This window comes from Rhinopithecus roxellana, chromosome 13 (assembly GCF_007565055.1).
Source record: "Rhinopithecus roxellana isolate Shanxi Qingling chromosome 13, ASM756505v1, whole genome shotgun sequence".
NCBI classification, from domain to species: domain Eukaryota; kingdom Metazoa; phylum Chordata; class Mammalia; order Primates; family Cercopithecidae; genus Rhinopithecus; species Rhinopithecus roxellana.
In genome coordinates this window covers 7638905-7652983 of record NC_044561.1, presented here as the reverse complement: position 1 = coordinate 7652983, position 14079 = coordinate 7638905, and the positions used below count along the sequence as shown (strand labels likewise).

Here is a 14079-nt window from a genome sequence, read left to right as displayed (position 1 = left end):
ACACATGTGCCACCATACCCAGCTTTTTTTATTTTTATTTTTTTGGTAGAGACAATGCCTTACTATGTTGCCCTGACTGGTCTTGAACTCCTGGCCTCAAGCTATCCTCCCTTCTCAGACTCCCAAAGTGCTGGGATTACAGGCATGAGCCACCACACTTGGCTGCTTTTGCTTTATCCCACAAAACTTGATACTTCAGTTCAAAATATTTTCTAATTTGCCTGTGATTTCTTCTTTGACAAATCAATCAGATGTGTTAATTTCCAAAAGTCTGGAATTTTTCTAGAAATCATCTTATGTGCAAGAGAATGTACTCTATGATTTCAATCCCTTACACATTTACTGAGACTTTTCTACAGCCCAACCTACTGTCTAACTTGGTGAACATGACACATGCAGGTGAAAATAAAGTGGAGTTTGGAAGTGCTGAGGGAAGGTCTATAAATATCACTCAGGTGAAGGTGGCCACCTACGACAGTACTACCGAGATCATCTGTATCAGGGGTGTCCAATCTTTTGGCTTCCCTGGACCATGCTGGAAGAAGAACTGTCTTGGGGCACAGATAAAATACGCTAACACTAACAATAGCTGATGAGCTTAACAACAACAACAAAATAACAAAAACAACTCATGTTATAAGAAAGTTCAGGAATGTGTGTTGGGCCGCATTCAAAGCCATCCTGGGCCGCATGCGGCCCGCAGGTTGGACAAGCTTGATCCGTATCATCATGTTTATATAATGTATAAAACATCAGTCTATACTGATATTTGTCTATGAGTTCTGCCCATGGCTGAAAAGCAGGTATTAAAATCTCCAACTATCGCTTCTGCTTCTGGGCATACTGGAATAACAATTTACCCTCTACCTTAAACAACATAAAATCAGACGATATAGATAAACAGTTCTTCAATAGTGGGAAACAGACTGGGTCTGCTTCACTTTGAAAATTTTCTTCTTGAAAAACCAAAAAACTCCTAATAAATGCTCAATAAATGTGATTTGATCAATAGGTTTATAAAATCCTTAAGGACTTAAAATAGTAGAACTGAGACATAGTAAAGGAAGGACTAAGTTCTGCATGCTGGAATATGTGTTTAGGAAGCAAAAGTTGAAGTAAAAAAGTTGTCCATGGATGGAGTAGTAAGGGTACAGGGATTAGGGCAAGGACGGAGGAAAAGGGGAGACAGGTCTCAGCCACGACAGTGCTCTGTTGCTGGGACCACCAGCATCATCTGAAACAAAAATGAGAGTGAATCCACACTGCAACATTTAAACCAACATAAATTCCAAGTAAATCAAACACTTAAATAAATAAACTGAAATGATATACTAGAGGAAAGTCTTGGTAGAGGAAAGGCCTTTACAGCTATTATCAAAACTCTGGAACACATTTTCTTAAAAGACTGATAAATTCATCTACTAAAAAATAATCAAAAAAAAATTTTTTTTTTTTTTGAGACAGTCTCGCTCTGTAGCCCAGGCTGGAGTGCAGTGGCGCAATCTCGGCTCACTGCTAGCTCCGCCTCCCGGGTTCACACCATTCTCCTGCCTCAGCCTCCTGAGTAGCTGGGACTACAGGCGCCCGCCACCACACCCGGCCGATTTTTTGTATTTTTAGTAGAAACGAGGTTTCACCGTGTTAGCCAGGTTGTTCTCGATCTCCTGACCTCGTGATCCGCCCGCCTCGGCCTCCCAAAGTGCTAGGATTACAGGCGTGAGCCACCGCGCCCGGCCAAAAATCAAAAACTTTTACATAAAAAAGTACCACATGGCTGGACACAGTGGCTCACGCCTGTATCCCCAGTACTTTGGGAGGCCAAGGTAGAAGGACTGCTTAAGGTCAGGACTTCAAGACCAGCCTGAGCAACATAGTGAGACCCCATCTCTACAAAATAAAAACTAAATCAGCCAGGTGTGGTGGTATGCACCTGTGATCCCAGCTTCTCAGTGGGCTGAAGTGGGAAGATCACTTGAGTCTGGGAGATTGAGGCTTCAGTGAGCCATGATTGCACCACTGCACTCCAGCCTGAGTGACAGAGACTCTGTCTCAAAAAACTAAAGAATAAAGTACCACAAACAAAGTCAAAACACAAAAACAGAAAAATGTAAGTATTTTATTTTATATGAAGGGTGGTATCCCTAATCTAGAAAATACTCCTATACACTGATAAAGATCAACATCCCAAGGGAAAAATAGGTAAAGAAAATTAGAATACACATAAAAGAAAAAAAAAAGGTTCTCCAACTCATAAGAAAAATACAAAATAAAACTGTGCAAGAAGGTCAGTTTACACCTTGGCAGAACTGGCAAATCCAACCCTTGCTAACACTATTAGCAATGATGTGGGACAGGGGAGTTGACACTGGCACAACAGCTATGAAGGACAACCTGGTTTGTTAAAATTGTAACAGCACATTCCGTTTGACCCAATAATTGCACTTATGAATTTATTCTACAATCATACTTGTCCACATGCAATATGACATGTGCAACCAAGGCTATTCATGGCAGTACTTTCTAGTCATGAAAAAATGGAAACAATCGGAATGCCCATGGAGAGGAGAATGATGAAATAAATCCTGGTACATTCATACAATGAAAGATCTTAAATTGAGGAAGGTCTTTATACAGGAATGTGGAAAAATCTCAGAAATGCACTATTTAGTGAAAAAAGCAAAAAGGCCAACAGTGTGGGGAGAACTAGGGGGTGTGGTTGAGGAACTAGGTAGATGGCTGGGGGGAAACTATGCATTTTGATACTTGAACCACATACTGTCTATCAAAAAATTCAGTTTGTAATATAAGAAATATATACAGGCAAAGTAAGCTCACACTTAGTTCTATTTAATAACCATTCTGCTAAAGAGTGACAGTATTTCTATATCTTGGTGGAAGCACCATTCAGATGAACCTGGCTCCTCAGGCTTCAAGGACAAGGAACGGTCATGTAGGAGAACTCAGCTAAGTTCTCCTAAGGAACTCCTCAGTTTAATCTTGAAATTCATCATTTAAATGTCATTACAGAAAAGCTAACATTTACTAATCACATTGTTGATGCCAAAGCACTAACTACACTTTACATCATTCTCCACACTTGCTAAAAAACAAAATGCATGAAGGTCTCTCCTCTCATCTTTTTCTTTCTCATTGATTATTGATTTTAAAGTAGGTGAACAGTTGCAGGCAGAGCCAACAGACAATGAAAGGCAAACTCCTCACTGGTAGACAGAGACAGTCCTAAAGGCAGGTGGGTTCAGGGAAATTTTTTTTTAATGAAGGTCATTTATTATCCATATCCATACATGCATACAAAGGCGATGCTATACTCAACATGAGTAAAATAGATTTCATTCAGTTCAGAAACCTAGAAAATGTTTTTATACCTCATAAACAAATTTTGATTTAAATGTGCTGTGGAAAATAAATGCCACTCTCCTTTGTTGTAAGATCTGGTTAATGTAACCCACAGTCGCTTAACACAGCAAATCTGGACAAAGCTTGCAAAGCTGCTCTAGAAAATAACCTCCCTTCTCCTGTTAAACAGTTAAGTAACATTTCCAATGGGTTAAATGTGAGTAGCATTAAATTAGAAAAATATCAGTCCACTGATTCAATGGCGATGCATCCTCTACTATAAGAAAATGAGTTATAATCTGAAAAATATATAAATAGATTTTCTGAATCTACATGTGCCAGGCACTGGGGAAAACGCATTACACACATGCACATCCCAGCCACCCTTCCTTTAGTGTTGTCCTCTAAGGGAGGCAGTAGGTGTAAAGATTAAGAGCACAAATTTTAGTCTCAGAAAGAGCTGGGTTTGAGTCTCAGTCCAACACTCATTGGCAGAGTGACACTGGCTAAGCTGTCTACCCTTCAGTATCAAGGAATTCTGCTTCTCCTGTTTCTGGTAATAATGCATCAGAATTCAACTCCAACAAAAATCAGAGAAATTAAACTATATTTACCTCCTGAAGCAGAAGCAGATGATGAAAAGGACAAGCATTCGCCAAACATTGACAGTTCTTGTGGCTATCTGCCACTTTTTCCCCTGTTCAGCAGCCCCTTTTTTCCTCCTTTGGAAAACAAGAATTCTTCTTCCTTCAAGAATGAGCCCAAACCTGACAGCCTGTGACCCCAGGGGAGGGCATGTGACTGAACACCCCAACAAACAGCACTGCCCCAGGGATGACAATGCGACCCAAAAAGAGACACTTGCATGCCTCACAAACATCCATCTGGTTATTACCTCTTTGTTTCTAATTCCCAAACTTCTCAATACACTTGCCAGTCAATGTTTACAGGAGAAACTTTTTTTTATATTCTAAAGTATTCCAGACAACATTTCACAAAAAGATGTACACATACACACAAACTCACGAGATGCATTCCATACATTGTTGGTAAAAAGTCAGAACTGTGTACAGACATTTAAGAAGCACTTCTGGCATAATGGTGGCATTAAGAGGCTCCATGTTCCCGCATACAAAGCCAACTGTCTGCTGACAACTATACTAATTCTATGGCAATCAGAAAGAAAGGTTTTAAGCAGTACACATCCCTAACATGATAGTCTGTTACATATACAGGCGCTTTACCAAGTTTGGGTTTTTTTTTAATTAAGCATTTTTATTTTGAGATCATTGTAGATACACACGAAGTTTTACAAAATACAAGAGAGACTCTGTGTACCCTCACCCAGTTTTCCCCAACGGTAACATCTGTAAAACTATAGTATGTGACAACCCAGATGCTGACAGTGACACAATATGCGGATCTTACTCAGGTTTCCCAGGTTAACTTGTGCATTTACTCATGAGTAGCTGTGAGCGTGTCTTTAGCTCTATGTAATTTAATAATGTGGGTTCACAGATCCCCTCTCACAGGTAAGATCCAGAATGGTTCGGCACCCCTTTATAGGTACACCCACCTATAACTCAAGCATCCTTCCTCAATCCCTGACAACCACTAATCTGTTCTCCATTTCTATAATTTTGTCATTTCAAGAATGTCATGTAAATGGAATGATACATTATTTAACCTTTGGGGATTCATTGGCTTTTGTTTTTTTAACTCTGCTATAATTACCATGAGATTTTCCTAAGTTATGGCTTGTACCAACAGTTGTTCCTTTTTATTGCTGAACAGTATTCTAGTTTGATTCTATTTTAAGACACTGACGGAGGTTTTGGGTAGACATGTAACATTTTATAATGTCCCTATTTTTAAGAAGGAAGTAGGCTCTTAGCCACTTTTTTGCACTGAATGGCTGATTTTCAGGAATAGATTACTGACGTAAAATGAAGAAGCCTGTATAGAGTTCTAGAGAACAATGACACAGACCCTTTGGGGGGGTCTCTCACCAAAGTCTTATCTGGTTCAGGAGAACCAGATAAGCCTAAAGTGACTGAAGGACAACAATGCCATCAATCACTAGACTTATTCGACAACGATTACTACCAAAAACCCTTCAGTGGATGGGGTTGGCAAACTTTTCCATAAAGGGCCAGATAGTAAACATTTTAGGCTTTGCAGGCCAAATGGTCTCCATCACAACTACTCAACTCTGCCACTGTTGCATCAAAGCAGCCCTAGACAGTATACAAACAAGCCTGGCTGTGTTCCGATTAATATTTATAAAAAGAAACACTGGGTTGGATTCAGAACATGGGCCGTAGTTTGTAAACACATGTTCTAGGTGATTTGGATAGAATGATGACCAGGACAAACTCCAGGGCCTTATGCAGCTAGTCCTACATTCTAGCAACCAACAATAAACAAGAAAGCAAATAAGATTTGTATAATGTTCGATACTGGTAAGTGCTCTTAAACAAATGAATAAAAGAGAGTAAAGCAATATGGGTTTACAGGAAACACTACTGAACATAAAGTGCTGGGAAGGTCTCTCAGTCGAAATGATAGATGTTTGAACAGAGACCTAAAAGCGCTAGCCACTCAAAGATCTAAAGGAAGGTTCCATGCAGAAAGACAGGGGTGTAAAGATTCAGGACAGAACAAACTCGGGATATTAAAAGAAAACCAGTAAAACCAGATGGAACCAATGAGCAGGAGTAAAAGGAGTAAGAATATGAGGTGGTCAGTCAGAATCCAAGACATGACAAGTACTTTGGATTTGCTTCTAGGTTGCAATAAGAAGGCACTGAAAGGTTTATTTAAGCAAGGAGTGACAAGAGCTACAGTAATTTTTAAAAGGTCACTCTGGCTACTGTGTGATGATTCAGAGGGCAAGAGGAGAGACAGAAAGATGACTGAGAAAGTTCTGGCAGCAGCAATGAAAGACGTCTATGGCAGAGGCGGTGTGAAGTAGGTGAATGTGGAATACATTCTGAAGATAGGACGGATGAGTATAAGTGGGTGAGAGTGAAAGAAAATAAGGACTCAGGTTCCAGCCTCAGCAAATGAGTAAATGGTGGTGCCAGTTACTGAACAATAAACACTGGTAGAGCAACAGCAGGTTTTATGCTGGGGGAAATCAAAAGTTTGGATGCAGTCTTCATATATTTCAGATGCCAATTAGAAGCACATAATAGGAAGCTGTATATGTAAATCTGGAGCTTCAGCAAGAGGTCAAGGCCAGAAACATAAATGTGGAAATCATCAATTTAGAAGACGTATTTAAAGCTGTGGTATGAGATGAGGTCACTCAGAGAACGAGCAATAACGGAGAAGAGTGGTCTGAGGACCAGCCGTGGGCCATGCCAACCCTGAGCAGGCAAGAACAGGAGCCAGCACAGGAAGCAGGAAATGTGCCTTACAACAAAGCCAGCACAGGAGAAAAATGAGACAAAGATGAGACAGATACTGATGACATCTTTCAGCCCTGGATTCACCGTGCCTTCACCCAATGACCCTAGAATTTTCCAGTTGTACAAGCCAATAAATTCCTTTCTGTGCATAAACCATCTGAAGTGGACTTCAGTCGCTTAGATTCAGAGGAATCATAACTAAAATAATGCTTATCATATGCCAGATATTATCTTGTTAAGGATCCAATAACAAACAACACTAAATCCTGCCTTACAGGCAGCTCACAGTCTAATGGACAATTAAATGTGCTAAGTGCCATGAAAGTGGAATGCATGGCTGTTGTGAGCGAACAGAAGAGGGGCAACAGATTCAGACTGCAAGAGGATGGACAATTATGTTTATCTTCCTAATATCGTTATACTTAAGCTGATAATAAAATGTACATGCATAAGGCAAGACACATCCCTAGAGAATACAAAATACATCAACTAGATAACCCAAATATTAACAAAAAAGAATGCTTTACTCCCAGTTACAACTTCATTTTTGTAGTGAAACTGGGTAAAAGTTGAATGGATTAATAAAAGTTTAGGCCGGGCGCGGGGGCTCATGCCTGTAATCCCAGCACTTTGGGAGACCAAGGCAGGGAGATCACCTGAGGTCAGTTCAAGACCAGCCTGGATAACATTTTGAAACCCCGTCTCTACTAAAAATACAAAAAATTAGCCAGGAGTGGTGGCAGACGCCTGTATTCCTGGCTACTCAGGGGGCTGAGACGGGAGAATCGCTTGAACCCGGGAGGCAGAGGTTGCAGTGAGCCAAGATCACACCACTGCACTCCAGCCTGGGCAACAAAATGAGACTCTGTCTCAAAAACAAAAAGTTTATACCAAAAGAGGCTAAAACTGGAAGAGTTCATGCCTCACCTTTGAAATGCAGACCACCTCTCTGAAAAGTGATCATTTTCATAATACATGACATGGCATTAATAAAAACAGGACAGGCCCTCGAGTTCAGCATCACTTGCAATCCTGCCTCTGCTATATGTTAGTTGTATGACCTTGGTCAAGCTGGTTTACTCTGCTTAACTTTCATATGTACATAGTAGCAAAATACAATTCACAGGATGGCAGCAATGTGAAAATGAGATTACACAGACAAAGCAACCAACACATCACAGGATCAGCACAAGGCAGTCCTATCTCTTCCTCTACCGTGTAATTCTGCACTGACTGACCTGACCTACTAGTGCACATTTACTGGACTTTCAGATTTAGATGAACCCAAAATAGGATCCTTGGATTCATCTAGGGTTATCTAAGAGCATGAAAACATCTTTCACACCTACAAACAAAAGAACAGACATTTTTAGAAAGACATTATACCAATAATTCAAACCAACTAGTGCCAAAGACTTTCTCGCCTACCCTTTCCTGTGTCTCTAGAATACTCAAATTAAAAAACCCAGAGTTATTGGAATCACATTTGCCCTTTTCTAAGAAACAAGCAAGGGAAGAAAAGAAAACATAATGAAACCATGAATTCCGAGACCATTTAGTTTTGTACTATTTGCCACCTATCTTCTAAAATGTAGGGGGGGAAAAGGCAGAAAGTGGGTTTTCTCCAATTTCCAGGGATGAGCTTATATTTAACAGTAAAAACAACAATTCTGTCGGAAGCCTCTGGATATCCTGTGATCTCATTGTCCGTTACCAAATGTACAGTTCCTCTCACACAAATCAAAGTATTCCGCACCTGGACTGCATAAGTGATCTTTTAACCACTACTACATCCATTCTTTGTTCCATTCTGAATTCCTTGTAGTGGTCTCTGATAACTTTAACTTGAGCTATTAACAGATTTTATATTTTGCCCTTTATGACCTTTTGCCCTTTATTCCAAGCTGCTAAAAAAAAAAAAAAAAAAAAAACCTACAGATGATTAAAATACAGACCCAAGGTACTCAACAAATAAAACAGAACTCAGCTGCAGAAAATCTCTGTGAGTAAGCTGACTCTAATGGTCGATCCTGCCATGTTACATTGCACACAAAGGGAAGTTTTCTAAGCCAACATATCATATTATTGTGCGCACCAACCTCTGTTTGCAAATTGTAACTGAAATACAAATGAATATTCAGAAAAAGAAATAATTTCAAAATTAGGTATAATTTCAACAGAATGATAAAAGATTACATTGAAAGAAGCCAAAACTGAGAAAGCTCATACCTCACCTATGAATGCAAGTGGGATTACAGGTGTCCTCAAGGCTTACTCCCTGCAGAAAATCTGGGGCCTAATCACACACTGACTACTATGTGCAAAACATATGTTAAAAATAGATTTTTTAAAAAACGGGAGATTATTAAAATATAAACAACAAAAATTTGTGATAAATTCTGTAATGAGAAAGGGTCAATGCATCAATAAGGTATAACAATCATAAATATAAACGTGTGTGTGTGTACTTAACAGAGCATGGAAATAAGGGAAGCAAAAACTGACAGAACTGAAGGAGAAAATGGATGATAATTCACTTTCAATAATGAAAAGAATTAAAACAGAAGACCAGCAAGGAAATAGAAGATTTAAACAACACTATCAACCATCTAGCCAACGAGACCCAACAGATATCTACAGAACATGCCACCAAAACCAGCAGCATACACATTCTTTTCAAGTCTACAGGGAACATTCTCTATGACAGACCATATGTCAGGCCATAAAAGAAGCCTCAGTAATGTTAAAAAGAATGAAATCATACAAAGTGTGTTCTCTGGCCACATGGAATAAAACTAGAAAACCGTAACAAAAGGAAATTTAGGAAATACACAAGTATGTGGAAATTAAACAACAAACTCCCAAATAACCAATAAGTCATGAGGGAAATTAGACTATAATTTGAAATAGATGAAAATAAAATCACAAACACCAAAATTTATGCAACACTAAATTACGAGATGCTAAAGCAGTTCCTACCAGGAACTTTGTAGAAAAGTAAAAAAAGACAGAAGATCTCATGTCAGGAACCTAACCTTCCATCTCGAGAAACTAGACAAAGAGCAAACCAAACCCAAAGCAAGCAGAAGAAAGAATATAATAAAGATCACAGCAAGAAGAAATGAAATAGAGAATAACAGTAAAGAAAATTAACAAAACCAAAAGTTGGCTCTCTGAAAAGAGCAAAAACTCTAACAAACCTTTAGCTATAGTGAACAAGAAAAAAGAGAAGACTCAAATTACTAAAATCAGTAATGAAGAGGGGACATTCCTACCAATCTTACATAAATAAAAAAGATTCTAAGGGTCTACTACTACTATGAACAATTTGTGCCAACAAATTAGATAGCCTAGACCAGTGGTCCCCAACCTTTTTGGCACCAGGGACTGGTTTCATGAAAGACAATTTTTCCACAGACAGGGGTGGGGGGATGGTTTCAGGATGAAACTGTTCTACCTCAGGTCATCAGGCATGAGTTATAACAGATTCTCATAAGCAGTGTGCGACCTAGATCTCTCCCATGCACGGTTCACAGTAGGGTTTGTGCTCCTAGGAGAATCGAATGTGGCTGATGATCTGACAAGAGGTGGAGCTCAGGCAGGAATGCTCGCTCACCTGCTGCTTACCTTGTGCTGTGTGGCCCTGTTTCTAACAGGCTATGGACAGGTACTAGTCCACAGGTCGGAGACTGGAAGACCCCTGCCCTAGACCAAACAGGCAAATTCCTAGAAAGACACAAACTACCAAAACCAACCCAAGAAGACAACAATCTGAATAGACCTGTATGTAACAAGTAGGGGCCGGGCACGGTGGCTCATGCCTGTAATCCCAGCACTTTAGGAGGCTGAGGCAGGTGGATCACGGGCTTAGGAGTTCAATACCAACCTGGCCAAGATGGTGAAACCCCGTCTCTACTAAAAATACAAAAAAAAAAAAAAAATTAGCCGGGCGTGGTGGCAGGTACCTGCAATCCCAGCTATTTAGGAGGCTGAGTCAGAGAATTGCTTGAACCCAAGAGGTGGATGTTGCAGTGAGCCAAGATCACGCCACTGCACTCCAGCCTGGGCAACAGAGTAAGACTCCGTTTCAACAACAACAAAAAAAAAAAAAACAAGACAAGTAGGGATTGAATTAGTAACCAAAAACACTTCCCATAATAAAAAGTCCAAAACCAGATGGCTTCACCAGTGAATTCTACCACATATTTAAAGATTAATACTGATCCTGGCCGGGCGCGGTGGCTCAAGCCTGTAATCCCAGCACTTTGGGAGGCCGAGACGGGCGGATCACGAGGTCAGGAGATCGAGACCATCCTGGCTAACACGGTGAAACCCCGTCTCTACTAAAAATACAAAAAATTAGCCGGGCGAGGTGGCGGGCGCCTGTGGTCCCAGCTACTCGGGAGGCTGAGGCAGGAGAATGGCGTGAACCCGGGAGGCGGAGCTTGCAGTGAGCTGAGATCTGGCCACTGCACTCCAGCCTGGGCGACAGAGCAAGACTCCGTCTCAAAAAAAAAAAAAAAAAAAAAAGATTAATACTGATCCTTTACAATCTTCCAAAAACAAAACAAAACAAAACCTCTTTCTGTAAAGTCAGTATTTACCTGATACCAAAATCAGAAAAAGAAATCACAAAAAGAAAACAAACTACAAACCGATATGCCTTACGAATATACACACAAAAATCCCCAACAAAATATGAACCAAATCCAACAACACATAAAAAGGATTATACACTATGAACAAGTGGGATTTATCTCAGGAATCCAAAGTTGATTTAAAGTATAAAAATCACTGTTAGACAAAGTATTAATAGACTAAAAGACACAAGCCATATGATTATCTCAATAGACACAAAATGTATTTGATGAAATAGACTTTCATAATAAAAACATTCAACAAGTAAAAGAAAATCAGCAGAAGTAGAAGAAAAGTTTATCATCCTGAGCAAGGCCTTCTATGAAAACCCCACAGGCAACAACACCCTGAAAGACTGAACACTTCCCCACTAAGATCTTAAACAGGACACATATGTCTGCTCTCACCAATTCTACTCAACATTGTATCGGCATTTCCAGTCAGGGCAACTAAGCAAGGAAAAGAAAGAAAAGGCAACCCAACTGGAAAGAAAAAGGTATTGTCTACTTGCAGATGGCATAGTCCTGTACAGAGAAAATCCTAAGAATCACATACACCAAAAAATCTACTAAAACTATAAATAAGTTCAGCATGAAAGATTGCAGGATACAAGATTAATATACAAAAATCAGTTTATTTCTACACATTAGCAATGAATAATCCAAAAATCAAAGGATTCCATTTGCAATACCATCAAAAAGAATAAAATACTGGGCCGGGCGCGGTGGCTCAAGCCTGTAATCCCAGCATTTTGGGAGGCCTGAGACGGGCGGATCACGAGGTCAGGAGATCGAGACCATCCTGGCTAACATGGTGAAACCCCGTCTCTACTAAAAAAAATATACAAAAAAAACTAGCCGGGCGAGGTGGCGAGCGCCTGTAGTCCCAGCTACTCGGGAGGCTGAGGCAGGAGAATGGCGTAAACCCGGGAGGCGGAGCTTGCAGTGAGCTGAGGTCCGGCCACTGCACTCCAGCCTGGGCCACAGAGCAAGACTCCATCTCAAAAAAAAAAAAAAGAATAAAATACTTAGAATAAGTTGAACTAACGACATCCAAAACTTATAGACTAAAAACTATAAAACATAACTGAAGAAAATTTAAAAGGCCTAAATAAATAGATGAATATCCTTTATTCACGGATTGGAACACTCAATCTAGGTAAGATGGCAATATTCCCCCAAATTGGTCTACAGATTCATGTAATTCTTATCATAATTCCAGCTTTTTTTATTAACAAATGGAAAAGTTGATCCCAAAATTAATATGGAAACACAAGGGACCCAGAACAACAACGAAAAAAACTGAAAAAGAACAAAGTTGGAAGACTCACACTTCCTGATTTCAAAATTTACTCTTAAATTACCGTAATCAAGACACCGTAGTACTGGCAAAAAGAGAAAATGGACTGGAGGAAACAAAAAAACACTGAAGAGAGCCTCAGGGACTTGCAAAACAACAACAGAAGACTAACACTTGTATCTTCAGAGTCTAGGGGACAGCTCCACATCGCGCCCTGGTGACCTGGGACTTTCCCATGTACACCATGCATGCCAGAGCTTCAACAGCGGCTAATCTGAGTCTTGCCTGCTGACTACCTTGTGATCCTCCTGGAACCCGAGATGGGAGGCCTGAGGCTTCTGAGGCTGTCTCCTTTTTGCTCTTCTGGCTCCCAAGGGAGGCTGTCATGAGACAGGTTCTGATGAGTTTTGCACTAATGAGGTACAGAGCTTTCTGCCCTGCCCCTCTTAGCATATAAATAAAGCCTTTTAACAGTCAAAAAGGGCTCCTCAGGAATGGGGTACCTCACAATTCATATCCTAATCATCCAGGTCTTTGTGGTATCTGGGACAAGGAGGATCAGGAGGAGCTGGCCCCTTTGGCTTCTTCTTTTCTCTGTCTATATAAGTAACAAACTGTCTAAAGCTAAAAGTAGATTGTTGTAACTTATAATACTTTCACAGTCCCATCAGTTGAGCCATAGCCTTGGCCCTGCCTTGGACTATGTGTGTGCCTAAAACATGGAGTCCCAGAAGAAGCAGAGAGAGAACAAGGGCCTGAAAAAAAGCATTCGAACAAATAACAGCTAAAATTTCCCAAATTAACTTCCCGAATTTGGTAAAAGACATAAATCTACTGATTCAAGAAGTTGAGGAGACCCCAAAAAGAGTAACCCCAAAGAAATCTAAGCCAATACCATAATTAACCTCTGAAAAGACAAAGAAAAATCTTAAAAGCAATCAGACAGAAATAACACATTAGGTATGAAGGGTGGTGGTACATTATGTATGGGGGGCAATTTGAATGGCAGTGACTATCTCATCTGCACAGATGCTCACAAGGCTCGCACCAACCTCTGATCTGATGAACTAGCTTCTGCAGCCACAACAGTCTGATCTGTACACTCCAAAGGTGCCTGGGCATTTCACACTGTTTTTTCATACACCAACAATGTCTTTCCCGCTCCTCACCACCTTAAAGAATTCTCTTTGTCCTTAAAGACTCAACTCAAGCCTCACTTTATTCACCTCTTTCACAAGTTCTCTAGATTCTGCTCAACATCCCTTCTAATTTTGTCAATACATGTTAAGTTTTAACTTATTGTTCAATTATCACAATGCCCAAATTTTTACTTAAAACCTCTGCAAGGAAAGTGATCTGTCAGGATGTCCTA

General features: G+C 40.1%; 1 protein-coding gene across 1 annotated transcript in view; it reads right to left on the bottom strand.

The window, feature by feature from the left end:
- Positions 1-14079, bottom strand: part of ATXN10 (ataxin 10) — a 187307-nt gene that overhangs the window by 140855 nt on the left and 32373 nt on the right. The gene's annotated exons all lie outside the window — the stretch shown is intronic.